This window comes from Corella eumyota, chromosome 6 (assembly GCF_963082875.1).
Source record: "Corella eumyota chromosome 6, kaCorEumy4.1, whole genome shotgun sequence".
Lineage (NCBI taxonomy): Eukaryota > Metazoa > Chordata > Ascidiacea > Phlebobranchia > Corellidae > Corella > Corella eumyota.
This window is the reverse complement of record NC_137495.1, coordinates 11,894,051-11,902,853: the sequence shown is the minus strand read 5'-3', so window position 1 is coordinate 11,902,853 and position 8,803 is coordinate 11,894,051.

Here is an 8,803-nt window from a genome sequence, read left to right as displayed (position 1 = left end):
AAATTCTTTTAGAAATAATAAATAAAATAGTTACTCATCAAACAAACATTCAACAAACTGTTCCGGAAAATATAGAAGATTTTAAAATTGATGCCATTGAATACATCGGAGGATTTACACCTAAAAAGGCCTTAAATAAATTCCTAGAAAATCATTCCATCATTAATTTTCTATGTAGTAATGAACCACAAGGTGCTCTTATTCCATTGATCGAAAGAAAAGTGGGTGCTCTTTGTTATCCATCAAAAGAATATTTAGATTTTTTTAAAACATATTTATTTAGAATTAGCCAAGGAAGGCAGTAAAATATTAACTAACATAGATTTTAAAATTGTTATTCAAAAGGTCATCAAAGGATTTTATTTTTGTTACTTAATTGATAAAAATTTAGATAGATGTGAACATGAATACCCTAGATCTCAAGTAGTTAAAATATTAAGATATATAGTTGAGTCATATGGAAGGGTTCTATCGTACAGCTTTGCACGCAAGCTGTTTGAAAAATTAATGAAAGGTTGTAAATGTAGAAAAATGTCATCAGGATTACGAGGAGACCTTAACAATTTAAAATAAGATAGGAATATTGTTAAAAATTCTAAAACTGTTTTTACCATATTTAGCTGTTTTTTTATTTTTGCATTTGCTGAAAATGTTTCTTTAAAAATAAAAATGTCAATAAATTGAAAAAAATGTACCAACAATAGCAGATTGAAATACAGCTAGGTTAAACACAGTGTTTAATTAACAAGTCTTTTAGCCTAATGCTTTTCTAAGTTGATTTAATAGCTTGATTGTAAAGGCAAATTTTGGATTTTGTGTTTATTTCAAGGTTTAAATTAAAAACAAAAATGATGTTAGCTTATAAAGAAGAAAGCTATTTATTTTTTTGGCATAGGCTTTGAGCAAATTGTCTTCCAACAATTTGTACTTCCAAAAGTAGTGTTCCCTCCTTTAACCTTTTTTATACTTTTTGTTTGAGTAAGATGTTGAATATCATAAGCTGCTTGAACAACATCTGGGTTTCTTGCTCTACCCCCATGACATCGCTTTAAAACATAAATGACTTAAAATTATGGTTAGTATAATACTACACAAAGACCCAAAGTTGCTTACAGCAATTACATTGGCCAAGCCATACCCAATCAACATGTTATCCATAAGTTAGAACCTAGGTAAGTTACTAAAGACTTTAATTAGGTCTCAATGTTATTTCATGTTTAGATGTAAAGGAATTCGAAAAACGCGCAAGTTTGATAATAAAAAGGGCTTACTTTTCATGCTACTAATGTTGGAATAAATTCATTTTCTAGCCACAGAAGTCGAGCATCTTTTCCAGATCTTATTGGAGCACTCACTAAACAATTTATAATATCGAACCACCTAAAAAAATAATTTTTTAACATAATGTTGTGTACAGTATATTAAAGATAACGATCGCCACATGACAACGTATGTTTTTGGGAATAAATACCATACTTTGAAAACACTAAAATAAACTCAGCTTTCCCCTTTGCTCCTGGAATTGATTTTAGGCTTTTACCAACTTTCCAGCTTAATATGTCTCTAGCAAGATTAACCTTCATCGAAATATTAAGTTTAAAGTTTCTATAAATAATTGTTTACTTTCTGTTGCTATGTACCCTATATAAGAAATGTTACCTTTTTAAATTTTAACTTTGTGTAAGGGGTTAATTTTATATGGGCTTCGGTTATTTTTGTTCTTCCTAAAAACATTGACAAACTATCCAATTTATATAATTCAACAACATGCGTCCATAATATGTGGTGTCCCTTTAATGTTAAAAACCTTGAACCCCCTGTTTTTGAGGCATAAAAACCATTTCGAACAGTGAAAAATAATTGAGTATTATTATGTTAAATAAGCTGAATAAATCATAATTTAAAAGGAGGTTTTATAACCTAAAGTAGATGTGGTGGGTCTGAACATAAATATATCCTTCTTTCGGGTGCACAATAATTAGGGGATGTAAAAGGTCTATCTGATGGTATCTCATTTAACCCACTGATAAGCTTAAAAAACCTTCTATTGACAGACAAGCCATCTGCAATTACAGCATGAATTTGCAATCCCCTTGTTTCGCATTCAAACAATATTTTCCAAAACATAAGAGCTAATTCATATGCAGGACAAGTTTTTGTTGCGTACCATGCAATTGGTAAAGAAATTTCCCCCTTAATTGTTCGAACATAAAACACTAACAGGCAAAAAAATAATATTATAGATTAAATCTTATTTTAATAATTTTTTTAGTATTTAACAGAAATGTTTAACAACCGATTATAAAAATGAAATAATTACCTAAAATGTGACTTGCAATTACACAACTATCTTTTCAACAACAAGTTTACCATCTTTAATAGCCAAATTTTCGCGAACTGTTTAAAAAATAATTAACACAATAATATAAAAAAATAACAAAACTTTTTAGGTCATGTGATGTAAGGAAAATAATATTGTAAATACTTTTCATTTCATCAAGTGTTATATATCCATGCAAGACTTTTTCAAATAACATAACTCGCTTTATTTCCTCTAATGCAATTTCATTTAACCCTGCTTGTGGTGAGATATAGTTTCTAGCAACAAGTATACATTGATGTTAAGTAAATCAAAAAATATAAAAGTATCCAAAAAATAATACCAACAACATATTAAAATTTTGAAAGATTTATTCTTTAAATTTAAGTAACAAATACATATCAATAATTAGTAATTATTGACAATAAAATGTCGTAAATAGGAGGTTTGCGATTCGTTGGGATAATAACAAACATACTAAAAATTTAGAACTTTTGGTTTTAAAAAACAGGAGTTATCGTCTTCCAAAAAATTTTAATAAACATCTACTAAGAATATTACATATCTTTGATTTTTAATAAACAAACAAGCATTTAAATATATTTAAACCCACAAATGATTTAATGTTTTCAAAGCTGTTGTTAGTGTATATCATTTTAAGTTCGTTGGCCAGCTTTGAACTATCTATCATGGGGTAACCCAGTACCAACTGTTTAACCAAGTTAACTGGAAATACTTTTTTAAACAATCATGGATTAACTAATGAGAACGACTCAAATTGTTTTATGTTGCCAAATCGATTAATAATTTCAACAATTATTATATCACAGGCTTCTTTTGCACTTGTGCACAGCAATCGCATTTGTATTTGCGCACAGCGAAGGAGTTGCAACTCTTTGGCGTTTTGACAACTCTGAACAAAATTCCATACTAGGTTCCACATGTTTTCCACAAATATCATTTATAGTCTTCTAAAATGAAGTAATAGCTAAGGCAACAGTTACGGCAGTTGATTCTCTCGACTACAGAATATTATACAATATATCTGAAAGGTGAAAGACATCATTGAAAAACTTCACCACAAACCTGAGAAGTACTGCAAATTGTGATCGATTGGCAATATCAGTTGTTTCGTCTGCTTGAACAGCAACAAAATCAGCATTACTCATGTCTTTTTCCAATGTATTTCTATATACAGTAAACATGCAATCTAAAATTTCCTTTTGGATTGTCTTCGATGTGTATTTATTTACTGTGGCACTTTCCAAATGCTCTTTTAAAACGGTATCTGATTTTGCTATTTGCTGCAATAAATCCAAAAATATGCCTCGGTTGGAGAAATCTTCTGATTCATCATGTCCTCGCATACCTATTTCATGTACTCCACAAAATTTTAAACAATCAACAATGAGGTCAAAAATGATCCTTTTTAACAATTTAATTTCATTGTGCCTCTTAACAGATAAGCTGTGTCCTACACTAATTTGTGACTGAATATCTACAGTTCCTAGTAGGCTATATGAAAGTGCATTGTTGATGTGCACTTTTGAACTTTCGTGTCTTTTTATTCTTCCTGAAATATGTTGCATATCATTAAAGCCTTCTTTCGACCTAGTAACCTCCTTTTCTCCACTACTTCGAAACAACAGGCAGTAAAAACAAAATAAACGTTTTGTTTTCTCGCTTACAGTAAGCCATTCCATTTTCAAAAACCACTGAACGTTAAACTTCCTGTTTTGTTTAGGCCCTGTAGTTTTTATATCAATAGTTTTTGAATGATGAGGTAGGTCCAAGGCGCTTTATATCTAACTTTGCCTTAAAACTCAAAGAAAAACTTTTCAGAATACAATCAACCTGGTTCAGTTTATATTAACTTTTTGGGTAATAAATTACAATGGGTAAAACCCTTGCTATTTTCTGTTTAAATAATGCTTGCTCAGGTAAGCAACAAAACTTTTGATTTCAAAGTCCATTGATTTACTAAAAATTAAACACTTTTTTCAATTATTATTTTATTTGTTCATGTCGTTAAAGCTGTTTATAATTTATTGACAACTTGGTTGTATGATAACAGTTTACACTTTTATTAGTGAAACGGCGATAGATTCGAAGTATATACAAAATGCGAATAACCACAACAATAACTATAGCTTTATACGTAATTTTATATCTCACTGAAATATCGAGTAAAATAAGTCCAATCTATATTTAGGCGATTACATCATTCAAATAAGGGAAACAAATGACGTGTCACGCGATACGAAATAATAAATGATTGACAGCACATTCCGGAGTTTGTCCATAAACCATTTTTCGTGTTCTCTTAAAGCTTAATTCTTCCTGGTGCGTCAGCGTTAATCCCTGATACAGCTGTATATCTTCGGGTTAGTTAGGTTCTAACTGATATCGTCATTTCCGCACCAGGCGTTGCAGAACTGCCCATAGTTTGCTTGTAGTCTCTGTATTACCACGTTTGGTATTTTGTTAGCAGTGGTTAGCTTCACGATGTCCATACACATATCACAAAATATCCTTTATATGCCGTCTCTCATATCACCCCGTATCACGTAAAGGGATTGGTTGCACAAGCAATCAATTCCACACTGGAACTAGTGTAACATTTCTGCGCGACTTAAGCGTGCCCTTACTGACATTTACGCGCCGACCTTTTTAACTAGAATTTTCTAAAAGATTCAACTGATTATTATTTTTATTCGTTATATTTATAATATTTTAAGCCTTATTACATTTTTAAAATATAATGAAATACCTAATTTGAGTTTTATTTATTTTATTAATATTTAAGCTACCCTTGATAGCCAAAGTGCATACATTTTTCGCAACTTCGGCTTGCTCCCGACCGGAAATCCCCATGGAGCTCAGGGTCAAGTTGTTGCCCTGAGCGTAACTACCGAGCGACCCAATTATAAAGGAGTGAAATTTGACTGGCTGCCCGGTAGCCATGGAGATGTTGCGCACAAGGTTTGAATATTTGACGTGCTTCCGGTCGTTAGCTGCGGCAAGGGCATCGGGTCCGTTGTCAAAAGGGCAGGCAAAGTCAACGACAACAATTCCGCCCCTCCCCCTTAATATCAGGTCGGGCCGGAGATTGCTGCCAGAGACCGCCGCGTGCTCCTCACAGACAGCGTCCACCGAAATCTTGGAAAACCTCCCAGCTGGTATGTGGCGTAGTACCTCCCTCATGATGGAGTCATGCCTTTCTCGGATAGCGGGCATGACTGGTTTGCAGTTGTTAAGGACATGAGGGAGGGTCTCCTCCTCACGTCCGCAGCGGCAGCATTTGATTCCCTCAGGTGGTTTGTGAAACCGAGCTCGCACTTTTTTAACTGGAAGAAGGTTTTGGCGAGCCTTGATGCCGAATGAGTATACATGAGTCGGAAGTAATGCCGGATTTTTGACCCAGTGGTTCGAGTGGGAGTATGCTGAGTGGGCGGTTACGGTCTTTCCAGCATCAGGAAGGGCCGCCCACTGCTCTTTCCAGAGGGTGTTCTGGGCTTGGTGAAGGGAACGAGTAAGTATTTTTCTATTTTTGTTTGTTAATTTTGACCCGTTCACCTCAACGCAAAGCTGGCCGTCAGCGGAGACAAGAAATCTAGTGCGAAGCCTGGGCGACGCCTTGCGAACATATGCAAACAAGCCGCGACCCATGCCCGCACCAGATTTGTCAGATCTACCGCAAACAGGCCCCCCACTCAGGAAAGAGGCACACTGCTCTAGGTTCACATCCGCAGATCGCGCCAGATTACCAGAAAGCAATTTCACCTGCGCAAGTGCAACGGCAGCCACGTCAGGATCGGGCGAGGTCAGCATTTTAAAGGCCTGCGTGGTGGCCATGATGTCGCCATCAGTTGCGATTGATGTTATACCCAAACCCCCGCATCCCATTGGTGTATAAAAAAATGCTGATGCCGCCCGCTTTGGCAACCCAAAGGCAATCCTGACGCAATGCCGGACTTGCTGGTCGAATCGATGCAATTTTGCTTTTGGAAACTGGCGCATTCTTAGGGTGAACCCGACTCGAGGAAGCACAAACCTCTTGAGCGCCAGAAGTTTTTGGTGGGGAGTTAGCTTTGATCTAAAAAGCTTCTCCACCCGGCTAAGAGTATCCTCCAGGACACACTCTGAAGCCCGCGACCCCGCCCCGTAACCCGAGCGAATTCCCAAATACTTGTAAACCTCGCATGGCTCGAGAACCCGAATCTCCTCTCCCGATAAGAGAAAGGGATCCGGGTCTCTCACCCGCCGGCGGCCCACAAGCTTCCAGGTCATCGCTCGGCACTTGCGGGGGTTAAACTTCAGAGCAGCCCATTGAGCAAACTCTTCACAGACTTGAAGCTGACTTTGAGCCTGATCGCGGTTAGACGAAATCAGGCAAGCATCGTCAGCATAAGCCAAAATCTGTGGCCTAACTTCTGGAGCTGACGAAAACCTGTACCCCGCAGAGCCAACAGACTTGACCCCACGAATAAGTACCTCAGCCACCAGGTCGAATATCAGACCGGACAAAGGGCAGCCCTGGCGGACTCCCCTCCCAACTGGAATCTCACCCGTAACGCCCGAGGATCCTCGGATGCGACAGACATTACGGGAGTAGATGTCCGTTATGACCTCGACCAGGTACCGAGGCGCTCCAAATCTGTTAAGGACCGCAGGAATACAGTCATGATGAATACTGCCAAAGGCGTTCTTAAGGTCCAACCAGATGGTATATAAACTCTGGTTGGAAGCCTTAGAATCAGCCTGCGCCGCATCAAGCATGAATACGTGTTCAAACGTCCCCTCCATTGGACGAAAACCCTTTTGCTCGGACGAGAGCGCACCACAATTTGCAGCCCAGCGCTGTAGACGGCGAGCTAGCACTGCGGCGTAAATCTTATAAATGGTTCTGCAGATAGAAATCGGTCTCCAGTTCGAAACGTCCTTAAGGTCACCCTCAGCATTTTTAACAATAAGGGTAACACTCGAGGACCGCCACTGCTCCGGAACCGAGCGCGCGATTCTACAGGTCTCGAAAAGTCTAGCCAAGAGCTTGCCCTTGGGATCTAGCCTCTTCCAGAACCCATAAGAAAGGCGGTCCGACCCAGGAGCAGAAGCGGTGTTAAGAGTTTGGAGGACCGACTCTACCTCCAACGCCGAAATACTAGCCCCACCGTCAGAGCCCTGGGCATCCGAAGACTCTCTCAAGTTAAGCAGCTGAGCGTCCATCCAGGGGGGGAGTCGATTACATTCACCGGGCGCCGACTTAAGATCGGAGCTGAAGCGCTCCTCCAGAATAGCTAAATCAATACGGCATCTTAAGTCAGCGCCCTTGCCCTCCGTTAATTTTCTGACGGTCCCCCTCTGGTCTCTCCAGAAGGCCTCGCGTAGACCATTCTTTCGTTTTGGTCTACGCCCCGACACCCTGTTACAGACCGAGCGGATTTTGGCGCCACGATTGTAACGGGGGGCGGGTTTACGCCGACTTACAGAACCAGCGACGGCCTGAGTCCATGCCTCAAGCTCAGTGCAGAACCGAACAAAGTCGAATGAAGACTCGCAACTGAGAATGATGTCACTCAGCGCGGGGCCACACTCGGCCAAGCATTCCGCAGCGGAGCCAAAGACACTTTGGACAACAGGAGGCAATGCCAATGGAATGGGCTGGTGAGTAATCTGGGTTTGGGCGTTGTTTTCAAGAGGTTTTGGTATAAGTGGTGCTTCCTGTAGGGAAGTTACCGTTACAACTGAATTTTGACATGTGACCGAATTATTTAGGGAAGATATGCTTGAGATGTTCATATACATATCTTCGGGAAAATTTGTATTATAAAAAGTCATATTTGGAAGTGACTTTGATAGTAACGGTAACTTCACTACCTGGGCATAAGTTAGTTTTGGTGGCGGTGTTAGATACTTACCCGGTGAAGATGGCGGGGGCAAAACCAATGGCTGTAATTTTGGTGGGGATAAACTCATGTGATTCGGGCTAAGACTGTCCATAAACGATGGTGTCAACGAGCACTGCATGGGGATCGGAGATAGAATGATATGGGGTTCAATTGGCGACAGCATTGAAGAAGATGGCTGAAGTGGTGCGGACGACAGAGGAGAGAAAAATTTGTTAATTTTTGTTATTTTTGAAATTCTCCCTCTGCCCTCGGCTCCTTGAGGTCGAGTAGGAGCCGGAGAGTCCTCATTCCTACCACAACTTCTCCAATGCTGTGCTGCTTTCAATATTGAACTCGTGCCCTGGTCCACCATGCAGTGACATCTGTTGCATGTTACGTCAAGTTTGACATTTTTGTAATTATGGACAGTCTTAAGATGTTGGACAAGTGCTCGCACTCTTCCGAACCCATTCTGGTGTTTTACACAGTCGCTGTAGTGGCATGCATAGCTGGTATTAATGCCGCCGTAGGTTAATCGAACAGCGGCTATGGCTTCTCCCCCCGCGACGGCCTGCTTCTGGCAGAGCATAGATTT